The sequence below is a fragment of the Anopheles coustani genome, chromosome 2 (genome assembly GCF_943734705.1).
Source record: "Anopheles coustani chromosome 2, idAnoCousDA_361_x.2, whole genome shotgun sequence".
In the NCBI taxonomy this organism is placed as follows: domain Eukaryota; kingdom Metazoa; phylum Arthropoda; class Insecta; order Diptera; family Culicidae; genus Anopheles; species Anopheles coustani.
This window is the reverse complement of record NC_071289.1, coordinates 28,429,107-28,444,112: the sequence shown is the minus strand read 5'-3', so window position 1 is coordinate 28,444,112 and position 15,006 is coordinate 28,429,107.

The window sequence follows — 15,006 nt, the reverse complement described above, 5'->3', positions numbered from 1 at the left end:
CCCTCCGCAGAGCTAGGTAAGAAATCGCCCCGTACGAGCCGTCCTCCGGTTTTGGGGAGAATTTTTGCAACGACTCTCACTTTGCGTCATTCGCCACCTCGCGCTCTATCTGCTCTGCGGCCGCCCGGAAAAATGGGCGCAGCTCGTTCTCGATTTCGCGTTCGGGCTGGCGTGGTGAACGAAAGGTTTCGATGATAGATGGACGGCGGTGCGTGTTGCTGCTCGTGGCCTAATGGTGCCAGATAAATCTAGTTTAAGTTCCTTGTCCTGTTAAATTCTATTTGCTGGAATTCGCATTCAGCGGAGAAAAGTGATAAAAAATCGGCTTTTTCTTTCCTCCGAAATCTCTCCATCCCTACCAAAAGAAAAAAAAGGACTGCCAACCCTCCCTACCTTCACCCTCGTTTGTCGAGAGAAAACAAATATGGCGGCAGAGCTCGCTGTTACGAGTTCTCGTGTACCGAAAATTCCGATATACCCGAATGGGATGGAAATCTTGGGGAAAGACGGAAGGTGGTATATGGTAAGAAAGCAGCAGCGGGAAATACTACTACGCGACCGATGGAGTCCCCTGGTGGACTGTGTTGGGGAGCTAACATGTTGTGTGTGTGTGTGTGTATGTGTTCGAATGCGTTGGTGTGATCCTGTGAGAGTGTAGTGTGTGGAACATGGAACAGAGAGCAAGAACGTGAAATTCTCCACAGGATTGAAGTTGAAGTGACGATGAGAGAAAAGTTGTATTCCTAAAAAAAAAGGGAATGGAAAATTTGTAGGAAAATATGGAGCGTGTCCTGTCGCACGCGACGCTACTCCCAGGACGTCCTCTTCGTTGTCTTCCGTGTCGCTACTCCGGACCTCTTCAACCATTGCTCCGGATACTACTACTACTTCTACTACTACAACTATTGCCACCGGGAGCGAAGAATGCTTCTGCAATTTCGCCATCTTTCTCCCCGCCCCCTCCTTCCATTCTAGGGACCGACCTTCCTCGCCATCGAACCAGCTCAGTTCCGCTGCACGGTCGAAGTGCAGTCGATTCCCTTGCACAGTGGCGCTCGCTCCGGATAATGGTGTAATGAGCTCTGGAACCCGTTATCCTTAAGAGTGTTTGTATCACACGCGCGGCACTTGAATTTTTCGCGAGTGTGCGAATCCTGCAACTCCACCTCGGCAGCGTGTGGCGAGTTTTCTCTCCCGAAGTGAATACCTCAGAAGGAAATGAGAAAGAATAATTCTACTATCATCCAGGTTTCTATCGCCTACCCCCCGTCCTTTTGCGATCGGCTCATCGGAAAATGCCTTTTACGTGTGGCTTGATGGGAAAGTGCCATTCGTTGTCTTTTTTATCTTCAGCTTTTTCGGTCGCTGGAAATGGTTTTCATAAATAATGGATACATGTGTCACTCATTCGAAATAAAAACGTCCTTTTTGCTTTGTGCTGCAAACTGTTGGGTTGAACTAAAAAATTACATCCTTCCTTATGTTTATGGGATGAATTTGTTTTACCTTTACATTCATTTTCTATCAAATTTAGTAATATGCGTTTGAATTTTAAGAACGAACCAACTTGTTTGTCATTTTGTTTGTGAAAACATGAATGTTTCCTTTCGTATGAGACGAGAAACCAATGTTTCACATTTCCTAGGAAACATTCGTTTCAAGAAGGAAGATAAAAGCATCCGCTGTGTTATAGATCGTTGGAGCTGTCCTTGGGGGGAAATGAGCCTGTTAAACCTTTAGATTTTATATCTCCTGCACAGCTTGTCCTGGATATTTGGCTTGCCTTTGCGCACCTCCCGGCGAGTCATTTCCGCTTCCAACCACCCGGTTGGGATGGCGCCATTGCATTTAATTACTCGTTGAAGAAAGTATCCTTTTCTCCTTCAGCGTGGCCCGGTAATGTTCAATGTTCCTTTTTTCTCATTTCGGCTGACAGCGTGACGTTTGTTCCCTGCAGCGTTAGGCGTACACTTGAGAACTCGATTCCTGACACCTGCAAATACCCGCCTCCCGTTTGTGTGATGTGAGGCACAGAACGTAATGGGACCTTCGCTCCGTATGGTTCCGTGCCACTCGAAACTCGTATAAAAGACCCGCAAGAGGTCGTTTCTTTGCGGATTTTGAAGCGACAAAACGCTGCTGGAGGAGGAGCACGATAAAAGGGGCTCAACAAATACTGGCCGCTCGGGCGGAAGTTTCTTCCGGTTTCTTCCGGTATAATAAAATGTCACCACCGGTCGGACGTCGGAACAACGGGAACGGGAAAAGTTACACAAGAAGTAGAATTAATATCTGGAAATTGAATTTCGAATCGAGCTTTTCACCAAGGGGGGAAAACGGTACGCCGCTCGGTTTGTGCAAAAGGTTTTCGGGAGGGAGAAACTGTTGCAAAGATGCCCACCAGTTTTCCTGCCTTTCCCGGCGGGTGATGGGGTTTTGTTGCTATTGTGTATGCACGCCAAACTACGTCCGACGATATTTTTTTTGCGCAACGATTGCTTACGGCCATTAGTGGAATGAAATTTGCAGTTATACACTTTAGTTGCCTTTCGTCCCATTTTTTTTTGTAATTCCTTGCTGTGCCATCTCAAGCAATTAAAGGCGGTAAGAATGGCTTGCTGCGGAAACACGCAGCCATGGCACAACAGATGTGTCTCGTTATTTTTAATTTAATTTTTCTTTTGCAAAATTCTGCTCCATCGGTTCCACCGGTGGCCGTATCGGAATCCGGAGAATACATGCACGAATAAATGCGATCGCTAATTGCGTCTTTACAATCAAAGTGATAAAATTTTACGGTTCTTGTTGCACTGCTTGTTGTGGTTGAGCGAACAGCACCGGCAGCCTTGGTGAAGGTGTTGAATTTTGTTTAAGCACCGACCATCATTATAATCGTCGTTCTCCATCTTCGGGCATTACGGAATCCGTGGTTTCCCTTTAACGGGATATAATTAAAGTTTTATTGATATTTCCACCGCTCGTAGCGGGGCGACTCGGGCCGGGCACGCAGAACATGCCAATAGTTCCGCGAGTACCGGCTTTTCTAAGGTACAGTATGTGGTTATGGCTTCTATTCATTAGCGCCACTCGACGACCCGTCAAGTAGCGCGCTCTGCCAAAGTGCTCTTCAGGTGCGGGAGATTGAGCAGTGTACCACTTATCGAAGAACGCGAACGACAGTGAGTGCTCCCTCTCTGAGTTGTGCTGTTTTTGTCCTACCTAGGACATTGTACGACTGGTTGATAGCCACCCGCAAACCGTAATCTATTATACAACCGTCGATGTAATAATGGACGAAATTATCCTATTGCATGTGGACACACTTTTTGGGGCGTCTAAAGTCTGGAGTTGGGCACCAGAAAATATGGTCCGTTTTCTTGTGCGGTACCGAGCCGAGCACTGCTACTGGTGTGTTTGTTTGATGTCGGAAGGAGGGAGTTTAGCGTAGGCAAAAACATGGCAATATTTGGTAAAAAAAATAAAAGTTCGCCCCACGAATCGTCACACGGAACAAGAAGCAGTCTTACGATTCATGAATTTATGTTAATTTTTATGATCCTTAAATTTTCTGCCCACTTGCACAGAATAACAGCACCTAAATGGGGACGCACCAGCTACTGTTTTGATGTTTCATAAAGGCATAAAGCAATTTTCCGACGTCGGGGTTGAATTTTCGGCTAGCCGAGCAGCGCCAGAAGATTGGTGGAATTCGTACCACTTGAAAAGCTTCTTTTGAACTCTTTACACTACGTCGTTGTCCATCATACCATCATGGTTTTGAATCGGAAGGCTGTGTTGGGCAGGTTGGACAGGACATGGAAAATGTGAAACTCGAACGAGAGGGCCATTCAGCACACTCTTGTTGTCCGTGGTACTTGACCGACTCCGAAAATTCTCTTTCATCTGCTTGTGACTGCAAAGCATTCAAGAGTCATGCAAAATTTCGTCACCGATGGCGAGAATTCCGTTTTGTACAGTTTGGAGCGTCAAAAAGAACATCCCATAGTTCACGACACACTTAGAGAATAGGTCGGTACGTTAGGTACTGAGGCACTCTCTTTGACATGCTAATCTTCATTACACTGTTTTCAGGGCCAGTTCGTCCGCATCAAGCTGCTCTTTGCCGGCAGTAGGCAGTAAATTGCACGCACAAGGCTTTTGTTTGGTATCGTTAGATAACACTTTGGGCTTGTCAAGTTTAACTTTGCCGTTATCGGTAGCAACATTGGCGCGACGAGAAAAGGTCGCATTGTTGTCGCGCCAATGTTGCTACCGATAACGGCAAAGTTAAACTTAACAAACCCAAACTGGTTCCTAACGATGCCAAACAAAAACCTTGCGCGTGCAATTCACTGCCTACTACTGGCAAAGAGCAGCTTGATGCGGACGAACTGGCCCTGAAAACAGTGTATCAAAAAAGCATTCGTTAAATACTAGTTAACCTATGTTTAGAACATGTTACATTGTATTACGCCTCGATTGTGTACTGTTATAATTATCTAAAAAATAAGCAAAGGGAGACCATCAACAAAGAAGTACGGAGAATGTCACTAGTTCATAAAACTCTCTATCTGTAATAGGATGAGTAAGAGCAGCCTGTACATCTTTCACATTCCCGGGAACTATCCAATTGCATTGCTGTTGTCGTTCCTAGAAAATGCAATAAATTGTATGACATCGGAAGCTGCCAGTGCCACCGCACACTCCCTACCGCTCTGTGACCACCGTGGCAGCCCAGCTATTGCAATTTCAGCCAGAAACTAATCCAATTAGCAAATGTTCAACCCCGGGAGTGCGTTCCGGCGCCATTGACAGCGCCAAAGTGCACTCTACCGGTAGCCGCCGCGGAGCTCGAAGTCAACCGATACCAATTAGGGCGAGTTTTAAACGGGTTAGGTGTAGGTTGGAGCCAAGCATTGCTGGCGGCAGCAACAGGGACTGCAATGGAATTGAAAACTTCCTTCGCGGGTGATGGCTTCCCGATGAATTCAAAATTCTGAATACCGACGAAACCAGGACTATTAAGACTTGAGACTGATGGATGATTAGTAATGCGTGGATACCGCGCGCTATGAGTTGGCGACTTGATTTGTGGTGGAAAAATGTGGCCAACTTCTCGTGCCGCGCTTGTCTGAATCAGTCTGTTCAATGGAAACCATTTCACCCAACTCTGGTGACCGGTGCGTTGTCGGTCGTGAAAGAATGCAAATGACCTTTCTTGCGTTGCGGTTTAACTCCTTAATCTCCCAGAATATCGGTACCGTACAGCGATGGTTCCAAGAACGGTGAGAAATCACGTTCTTTCCCCAGTACTTCAAGCTGGCGCCCTGGATTGGACCCGACAGGTCACGACGCGGGAACCACAGAGACGGGCCACTAATTTAACACGGCCCATGGTGGTTGTGTTTTGTTTCGCGGTAGATGCATCAGGTTGCCACTCCTAATGGATGGGTGTTCAAAGGAAGAAAATGTTTCACTTCCAAACGGAGGACGTGTCTCGGTTGATCGATCCAGAAGCAGGAGGACAGAAGAGAGTCGAGGGTCTTTCAAGTCGAGCGTGGCAAGGTGGTTTGACTCAGCACGATTTCCGTGATATCACGCGCCCTTGATTTCATTCTGGCTCGGCTATCCTGGCTATATGGATTGACCCATCGTGCACGCGTCACTTAATTTAAATGCCCAACCAACATTCCTAATACAAGTTTCATAAGGAATAAAAAAATCCATCATGTAAAGTATTTAAAATATGTTATGTACAAATGACGTACACTGGATCCATTGCGCTTTGAGGATGTTTTACCTCGCCAACCTTTGCTCAATGGGAATATGGGATTGCATTTCTGATCGGGTCGCTACGTATTCCGTTAAAGCGCTAACGGAACACACCGTCCAGTCCCCAGTTCATTACTCGCCGAACGGAAGAACCAAATTATGCCAATCAACTTGATTAGTTGACTCACGAAAGGATGATTAACTTTCAAGTCTTCCGTTCGTATCACCTCTACTCGGACGACCATTTCTTTGTTTTTGTTTGCCATTCAGCGCATTAGAGGCTTTATATAAACAATCAAAGTTAACAAAATTTTTATCAGAATTAGAGCTTTGTTGCGTCATACAGCATTTGAAATTATTCATAGGTGATTGAAAAGTTAACTTATCATTCTTTTCCAGCCTTCCTGGTTCTTATGATAACATCTGATTGTTGTTATGTAAAACTATGACTTCTAAAAAGACAACTTCCAACAAACGCACCTTTTTCCAAGCCGCGCTTCCGTATTCTGTTCTCACAACTAAAGGAAGCGACTAATGAGGTGACATTATATTGGAAAACTCCTATTACGATTTTATGATTGGCCCTACCCCCCACAGGGAGGGAGGTACTTGGATGTTGGTCGGAAGCAGAGAAGAGGACGGAAAACTGCTCCGGACACGAAAGCGAAGTCATGCTTTCGTCCAATAATAGGAAAGCTTCGCCAGAAACAAAGCCGAGCCCGGGAAAAGAACACACTTGGCAAACGGTAGTGTGGTGTCGTAAAAACTTAACAGCATCCAGCCCGAATCCAGAAGCGACACCGGGACACACATTCCCACGGCACACTCTCCCGCCTGATCGCGCGATGACTTTCCCAAGCGGTGATTCTTTTTCCCCACGCCTATTTTCCTTCGTTCTGATGGAGGGTCGTGGCGCGTTCTCGCGAGGTCGTCCGCTCGCTTGTAAATTAGTTGTCTAGCTTCACCTTGCACATCTTGTGGCTGGGTCTTCGCGGTTCGTGAGCTCGTGAATCTTGCCGCGCGCACTCCCGCCCGCCCGTTTTCTGGAGGTATTTACGAGCCCCGCGCCGTGTGTTGGGCTTGGCTGGCGCTAAAGTTTCCTTTGTGTAGCTTTTTCTTTTCGCTTGCGCCTCTTGGACCGTTCGGGTTGGATGTTATATTTTCTGTTTCCCGCCAAGACGGAGCGATTTACATCCCGCTTTTTTTGTGGCAAGTATCTGGATGGTACGAGTTGCTTGCAGTGGGTAAGGTTACTCCACCATCGATCACTGCTAGTTCGGACGAGGCTGGATAGTTTTATGTGCGAACGCGCTGGAACTCCCGAAGCCTGGCCCTTTACCATTTTATATGGCGAATTGCGCTTTGTTCAAATTGAGATTAATGGTGGTGTGAAAGAAGGGAAAGGTAGTAAAATGTTTCACGACCCCCACGGAGGAGGCTCTCGTCGAACGAAGGTACGGTCTTTCGAGGCGACGACTTCGAACGTGTGCCGTATGACTTTGTAGCTAGATCATCACCGTCACCTCACCATCATTGGGCGCAGTTTTCTGATCGCAACTCAATCGAGACCAGAAATCGAAGATCGATAGTGTTCTCGGGCTCCGCGGAATGCATCAAACCACGGGGAGTGCTCGAGGGGGTACGCCTGGGAAGAAGGAACTCATCTTATTTTCTCCGCTCGTGGAAATGTACCCAACACAGTGGGTGGACTGTGCGTGCCCCAACCAGCAGCATCGGTCTCGGCTGGACGTTTTTCTCGGTCACGTTTTCCCACGCCTCGGTTCGCCGGGCTGCTCGGTCACCACCCCCTCCTCCCAGTGCAGAAGGTAGGGTTCCAGCAGCAGGGAGGCTCCATAGAATACGAACCTCATTCCGGACGCCGCTATGTTATTACTTTCACGGTTCGGTACAAAAATTGCTTAATCGTGCCGGTGTCTTGGAAAAACCGTTCACGCGCCTTTCCGAGAGCCCAGCCCGGCCGCCTCCTCCCGTGATGGGGGGGAGATGATTGACATCTTTGCGTCCCTTTCCCGCAAACCCTCTTCCATCGAAAACACGCTAGGAAAGCGGGCGAAAAAAGAATCCGCCTTTCGATTGGCAATAAAAATGATGATTTTGCCGTCGAAACGATCGAACCCTTGGCTCAAAGATTAGCCTTGGCACGGAGAATACCCTCGTTTCATATGCGGATAGTGCGGGGCACAACGTGCAGTAAAAGTGTGACAGCTGTAACATCGGCACGAAATAGGCGAGCGATCGTGCGTGAACTAGAACAGGGAGAGAAAAATTCGAAACTCACGAACATGATGGCCTTCTTTTTGGCCAAGTTCCGCACACTGTTAAACGCTGTTAATCCGGCTTACGGTCGCTTCTCATCTCGATTCCATTATTTGTTTGCTTTTTCCTTCACCTTTTGGGACGCTGCGGTGGGACCAAGCGGCTATCGTCGTTTCACTTTCTTTCCACTTTTTCCGTTTGTGGACAACAACGCGCGCGTGGATCGTTCGATTGTTGTCGGTGCGCGTTGAATTCATGTTCCATGCTGCGAATGTGCTCGACGAAGGGCGCTGGACCGTGACGCATAATCCCTCCGCGCCGTTTGGCGACGTCCGGCCCGTTCCGTGCCTTTGAAAACATAAAATAAAACGGTCCACCCAACGAGCGCCCGTCGAAAAGAGGTCCGGTCTGGCCGGAGAAAGACAGTTCCCAATCGGGCCTGTCGAACTCGCTCGAAATGGTGTGTAGTTGTTGGTGCGTTTTGGGATTTAGTTCATTTATTTTTACTCACCACCAGTGTCTGCCCTGGGCAGATCGGTTTCGCATTGTGTCCGAAAGGAAGAAGAAAACAAAATAATGCTCCGTCACCCTCGGTTTTGCCGGCCGGTCCGATGATCCGTGGCTCGAAAACCAGAATGTTTTGGGGAAGATGAGCCTGATCCACATCATCCATGCTCTTCTCGAAGCGACTTGATGTTTGCTTCCCCTGCCGTTTCAAGCACTGCCTCCCGTTATGGTACTCGTTTGGTCTGTTTATTTCTGCCCGTTCTCGATTAGAAACGCTTTGACGGTGGAAGGAATTAAAAGAACCTTCCAGTTGGGGTTGGGATTTAATTGTGCGAGAAGCCGCTTACCCGGCGTGGTTGGAGTTTTCCGATCCGTTCTGCGGCGGCCGGTGAACTATTGCTGCGGCGGCGTTTCGAATCGTGATGTTTCAGATGAAGTGCGTACGGTGGAATGTGCTGCGAAACGAAGCAGCACACCACTTCATACGATTCTCGGGGTCTCCAGGTAATGTGAGTATTTTCCAGCAAAGATTTTTAATGACAGATTTTCGAATGAAGGAATAGTTGGGTTTCAGTTCGACATTGGTCTTGCGTTCGAAAAGGTTTGTTCGTTACGCCACCAAGTGAGAAGCCACTTCATCAAACGACTCGTTTTCAAGTTGTGTCCGTATTGCTCTAATCTCCGGTAGGGGATGGTCTCTTTTCCGAGAACCTTCCGCTGTTCGAGTGGCCGTTTGCGATATTTTCACCGATATCGTAGCCCACTTATCGGATGAGTCAAGTTTCCGTCCGTATTTCTAATCTCCGACAGTTCAAGCATATTCGATTGCGCTTCCATCTAGGGCTCACCTGGCCCCTGGACTCCGGAGGGGGTCGTACGGGTCTTACGACCTGGTGAAGTTACTTTCGACGATACTTTTCAAACGACAGTTCACATTGCTTTCGCCATCGTGAGCCAATCATTCGAGTGATTGCTTCCCTTTTCAGCGCGCAACATCAGGGGCGAAGGAAAACATTTCTCAGTAAAGCAGCGAACCAGCATTAGGACCGACACACAGGGATATGGAACTCCCAATAGCATTATCGTGTGCGTTTCTGCAATTTCGATTGTTCTTTTTTTTAAAAATGAAAGAGCACTATGAGCAAAAGGAATAACATGGCGAGCCAAAACAACCTTACCCGGCGTTAGATTGATGCAAAGGAAAATAGAAGCCAGCCAATCTTACGATTCTGATTGAATTTTGTTTCTTTTCCGTCGTCGTGCTTTGCTGTTTTCTTATGGGGTTTCCCCCCAAACGGAACGATGAAGAAATACTTGCTCTTTGATGATCTGGAAGCGGTTTTATGGTTTATAATTGAATTCTTCTGAAAAATGGTTTCCTTTGTGCCAAGAGAGAGCGCGTTGTGCTGATACCGGAGGCATCCGTTCGCGTGTGCCAGAATTTCGCTTCAGAATCCAGCTCGCCAGGGCCAGGGCACCGCTGTAATTGGCTGGCTCAATGTTGTGGCAAAAAGAAATGCTAATGATAGGTTGTACCAAAGCGTTGAAATATTATTATCGGAAGGCGGTTGTGAGTTTTTTTTTATTTCCCAGTTTGGGTGGTGGCCTTTCGCCACCGAAGGTGCTAATCAGCACCTCGGTTTAATACCTGTGGAAAAGGGGTTCGTTCATTTTAGTGGAATCAATTATCTATCTGGAGCTTGTTGCGGGTTGGATAAAAGGAAGTTTAGCTGGTCATAACATCACCCGAGAGTTGTAATTATCGGCAGTGTGAATTATTCAATCGTTCTGGAGAAACGAAGGGATTTCATTCTTTCGAAAATATTGCTCACATCGGGAAAGTGTTAGGTTCGATATGATAATATCTCATTTTTTAACGGGAATTTTTGATTTGTTGAAACGTATCTTATGATTACCTTTGAAATGATCGTTAATAAAGGGATGGATTGCAAAAACCTTGTTGGTGAACCCATCATTTGCATCAACTATTAGATTAAGCATTGGAAAGCCAACCAAATACAAATAATTTTTGAATCACAGACAACTAAATCTTTTAGAGGATTAAAGTATGACCATAACTAAATTGAACCAAAGAAAGCGCGCTACTGTGGCGCCTCTAGTGGCGTCAGCCGGAAACTAATATTTTTAGTAGTATTAGTAAACAATAACAATGAAGTTGTGAAAGTTTCAGACCTGTACTATTTTTTTTCGCGAAATGCCGAATAATGGAAATTGAACGACCAAAAATGAGCCCGCACAAATCACTGGAGCGCCGGTGGACAGATTGACAAGGCCTGGAATCCATAATAAAAGCAAAGAAAAATTAAAAGTATTTTTCTTTTGCACAGTTATACATAAGGTTAGTTTTAAAAATAGGTTTTTACTATTTACATGTTCCCTGTTCCTATAAATTCACATGAAGTATTTTGCTGATTTTTCGACCTGCCATTATTCCAAGGTTGGCTTGGAGTGGTACTGGACCAATAAGATCCACTTGGTACCAAAACCAAATTTCCCAGAGTTTCACCCCATCGAAAAACTCTGGGCAATCACAAAACTTCATTTTAGACGAAGTGTTGGAACAGTTAGAGATGTACTTGGCAAGAAGAAGTGAACGGACGTTGCGAAAACGGTGTCCCTTTCCACGATACGAGCGCTAATGCAGGAACCAAAACACAAAATACGTGAATTTATAAGAACAGTGAACACTAGAATACTAAAAACCTATTTTTATAACAATCGTTATGCATAATTGTACAAAAGAAAAATACTTGTCATTTTTATTGTTTTTTTTTTTTATGGGTTCCCGGCTTATTCAATTTGCTCAATTGCCTTGGTTTTCCAGTTATTTGTGCGGAGCTATTTTTGGTCGATCAATTTCCATTATACGGCATTTAGCGAAAAAAAATAGTACAGATCTGAAACTTTCACAACTTCATTGTTATTGTTTACTAATACTACTAAAAATATTAGTTTCCGGCTGATGCCACTAGAGGCGCCACAGTAGCGCGCTTTCTTTGGTTCAATTTAGTTATGGTCATACTTTAAATTACGTTTTCATTGTGTGCCCCCAGATGTTCAACGCAAAGATCATTTTTGTTACCCTTTTTCTTCATCGTATTTTCGTGGAAAAGCAACGAAATCTAAAAAATTTCCTTTTTCTCGGATCCACAAACGCGATCGACAAACCGTTCCCTTCGTCACCCATTAATCAGTAGCCGCACAGACCCGAGAAGCTGACAACTGTCTGTCACGGAGCGGGCCGTGTTGACCCAACACATGTCAAAATAAGACACCGTTCGTAAGACATGGATACAGTTTTCCTACCTCATTCTTGTGGAAGGCATAAGGCGTTGCAGCTATAGATTCTTCGAAGCTCGTTCATTACGTCGCCCTTCGTATTAGGTGATAAAAAGGTGTTCGAAACCAGGTGAGGGAGACAAGAAACCTAAGGAGGGCAGATCGTCGGAGGCTGTGGTTTATGTTGAGGTTTTCCACCGAACGACCGAAGGTATTCGTTTCACTGGAGTAACCTTTTTTTTCTCTTGGTTTTGTTCACTTCTAGCACACCATCAATTTTATCTCTTCCGTAGTCGTCGGTTTGACGGAAGTCTTGAGAGAGAACGTGGTGACGTGGAGTGATGATTGTAAAAGATATTAGAACTCAGTCAGTTCATCAACTCGGCCATGTAAATGCCTCTCCCGGGATGGCGAGTTTAACCGAACCAATCACGCCCTTTTGGACAGGCATCCATCGGAGCGCGCACACGGTTACCGCTGGATAATCGCGTCCGATTTTATGGTACGCTGTAAAACAGAGAGATTGGGTGTTTTGTTTGGACATTTATAGCCCCACGGCGGCGGGGGGTTGAGAACGGAGCTGGATGGATTGGATCTTTGGTGCTTTACACTACGCGCGCCTACCACGGATCGATCGATTAATCAAAGGCTCATCATCGTTTAACGCTTGCTTGCAGTTATCGGCAGCGTTAGGAAAACACAATCGCGAGTTAATTATCGGCCAGACAACACCGCAATCAAGCCGCATGCTGCCAGCAGCCTGCTGGGTGCTGCTTCTGTTTGACTAGCGGAACATGGGCAGCATGTGGGGGGGAAGGGGGTGAAAAATTAGGCCACCATCAGGAGTTGATTATGCGTAATGTTGCTCGGGAGGAGGGAGCGCGTCTATACAGCTATTCGGAGGGAACGTGTGGATTCGGGAGATCGCTTGTGTTTTCGATAATCAATTTTACATTGTTCTGCCCATGAGGATCCGTTGCGCAACGTACCGGTATTTTCGATTGTAAATCCAACAAATGTTTGAGTTTTCTGTCACGCTTTTAGGAGGAAAATGCTTACACAGACAAAGCCTTACGCTCGAATAGACGGAACACTTCACTGCGGGAGGGTAATCCGCTAATGCGTCACACTCATGGCATCAAGTACACGATTAGTAGTCGCCATAGTTAAACACGATTATTCCAGACCCCGATTAGCGAGCAAAATTTCGCGGAAATTTCACGGATGACGGGATTCATAAACGGTTCGCTTAACGGTGCGCCTAAAAATCTCGAAAGTCCATGACGCCACGGGACGCATGAAGTGTTGCGAAATGTGGATAGAAAAAAGGAAACCCAAACTTCAAAGGCTCCGGTCCGGGAAGCATTGCAGGGAAAATTATGAAACACTTTCAGCTCCAGAAGAGCCACATCTGCTCGAGGTTTTTGGTACCATGTCTCGTTACACAGAATGCAACCTTTGCCGTCTGGGTCTTTACTGAGTCACCATTTGGGAGTCGTAGAGCTTGTGGTGGGTTGGCGTTTTCCCCTTGCGTAAGGGCTACAATTGTCGCGTGCTCTGGTAGACCAGAAGGGAAAAAAATACAACCCCGAGCTGGCATACCATTACCGGTGGCTGTAAATGGAAGGTGGAAAAGGTTCATCTCTCCGGCGACTTTCGAAGGGTTTTTTTTTTCGGGGACGTCAACCCTCAGAGAGCTTGGAGAATCTAGTGCGTCTAGCTCGACTTCGGTGTACATATATGCCCTCTGGGGTGCATATCACGGGGATGAAGGCGAAGCAACGTGTTCAGCCAAAACACATCCCCTTGTCCGGGGAAAATCCGTCTGCGCTATGCTGCCTGTCGACACATTAATTTGATCCTCGTACCATGACAGAGGGGGTGCTCGAGGCCTAGAGGGAAGAAACCTAACGAAGCAAAGGACAACGAGGACTTTTTCGTCCTTTACGATGTGCTGTGAAGTACGCGGCGGAGAAGCGGTGGTCGAGAGAGAGTTCATTGACTCGTGCAAAGGCACGACAGGGTGACAGTCGTGAAGGGGAACGCATTTTCCTAACCCTCCTGCGGATGCCTGCTTTCTCGGGGATTCCCTTTCGAGACCTCTCCCGAACGTTCTCCAAGGCGTTCACGCATCTCACGCTATCATTCCGTGAAGGTGGAACGGCCACGGGGTAACGCAACGCAACGGAAGTTCCGTTTTCGATTACGGCCGACCACGTTCCCTCTCTCTCTCTTCCTCCGTCACACGCTACTCAAGGTTACGGTCATACGGCGGCGTCGGGTGTGTTTACTGCACCCAAAATCCCCTCGCACCCCTCGAGGGACGCGGCTCGCGATTTCCGATTTCCCCCCGTGCTAGTGAAAAGTGGAAATTCGAAGCCCTACGCAGCGGCACAGAGAGTGCTGTAAACAATCGCCTGAATTGGAGTGTCGTGTTTCCCAAACACAGTGGAAATGAAATCAAAAAAATTGTAACAAAGTGAATAGAAATGGTAAACCATCAACACAACCCCGAGGGTTCCTATGCAGCGAAAGGAGACTTTGACCGTCCCGTCTGATTGATTAGCGTCCGTCCGTTCGTTGCGGTCGGGTGTGGATGTGTGCCGTGAATTAAATTATAACACTCCCGCTTCGATCGCTTTGGTATGCGATGGATTTGGTTTCTCCTCTTCTCTCCTAACCGCAAACAATCGAACCGTCAACGTCGCCATGACGGCTAGCTAAGACGGTAAGAGAAACCCAGCGGATAATTCAATTTTCTTCCAAAAACTGTCCCCGCCATGGTGTCGTCTACTGCTTATGTTGATCGGGAAGCGGTTCCCTCCCACATCCGCCGCGCGTCCCTAAGTAGCGTTTGTTTGCGTCGGAGAAATATTAAGATGTATCTGACACTTTCCATTCCGTGCGATGATTGTTGTGGCTTATTTCGTGCGGGGACAAAGTCAAGTGTCAGTTTCATACTCCGTCCCGCGCACGTGCGCACGTCCACGAATCTTCGCTCGGGGCAATCGTTTTAACCGAAATGTGTTGATTGAATTTATTTAATATTCCATTGTTTGACCCTTCTGTTGACTTCCCGCTGGAATGGTGATGGTACTGTATAGTGTTTGGTTGGAACCTTTTCTAACAGGGCATTATAAAATATCGAAT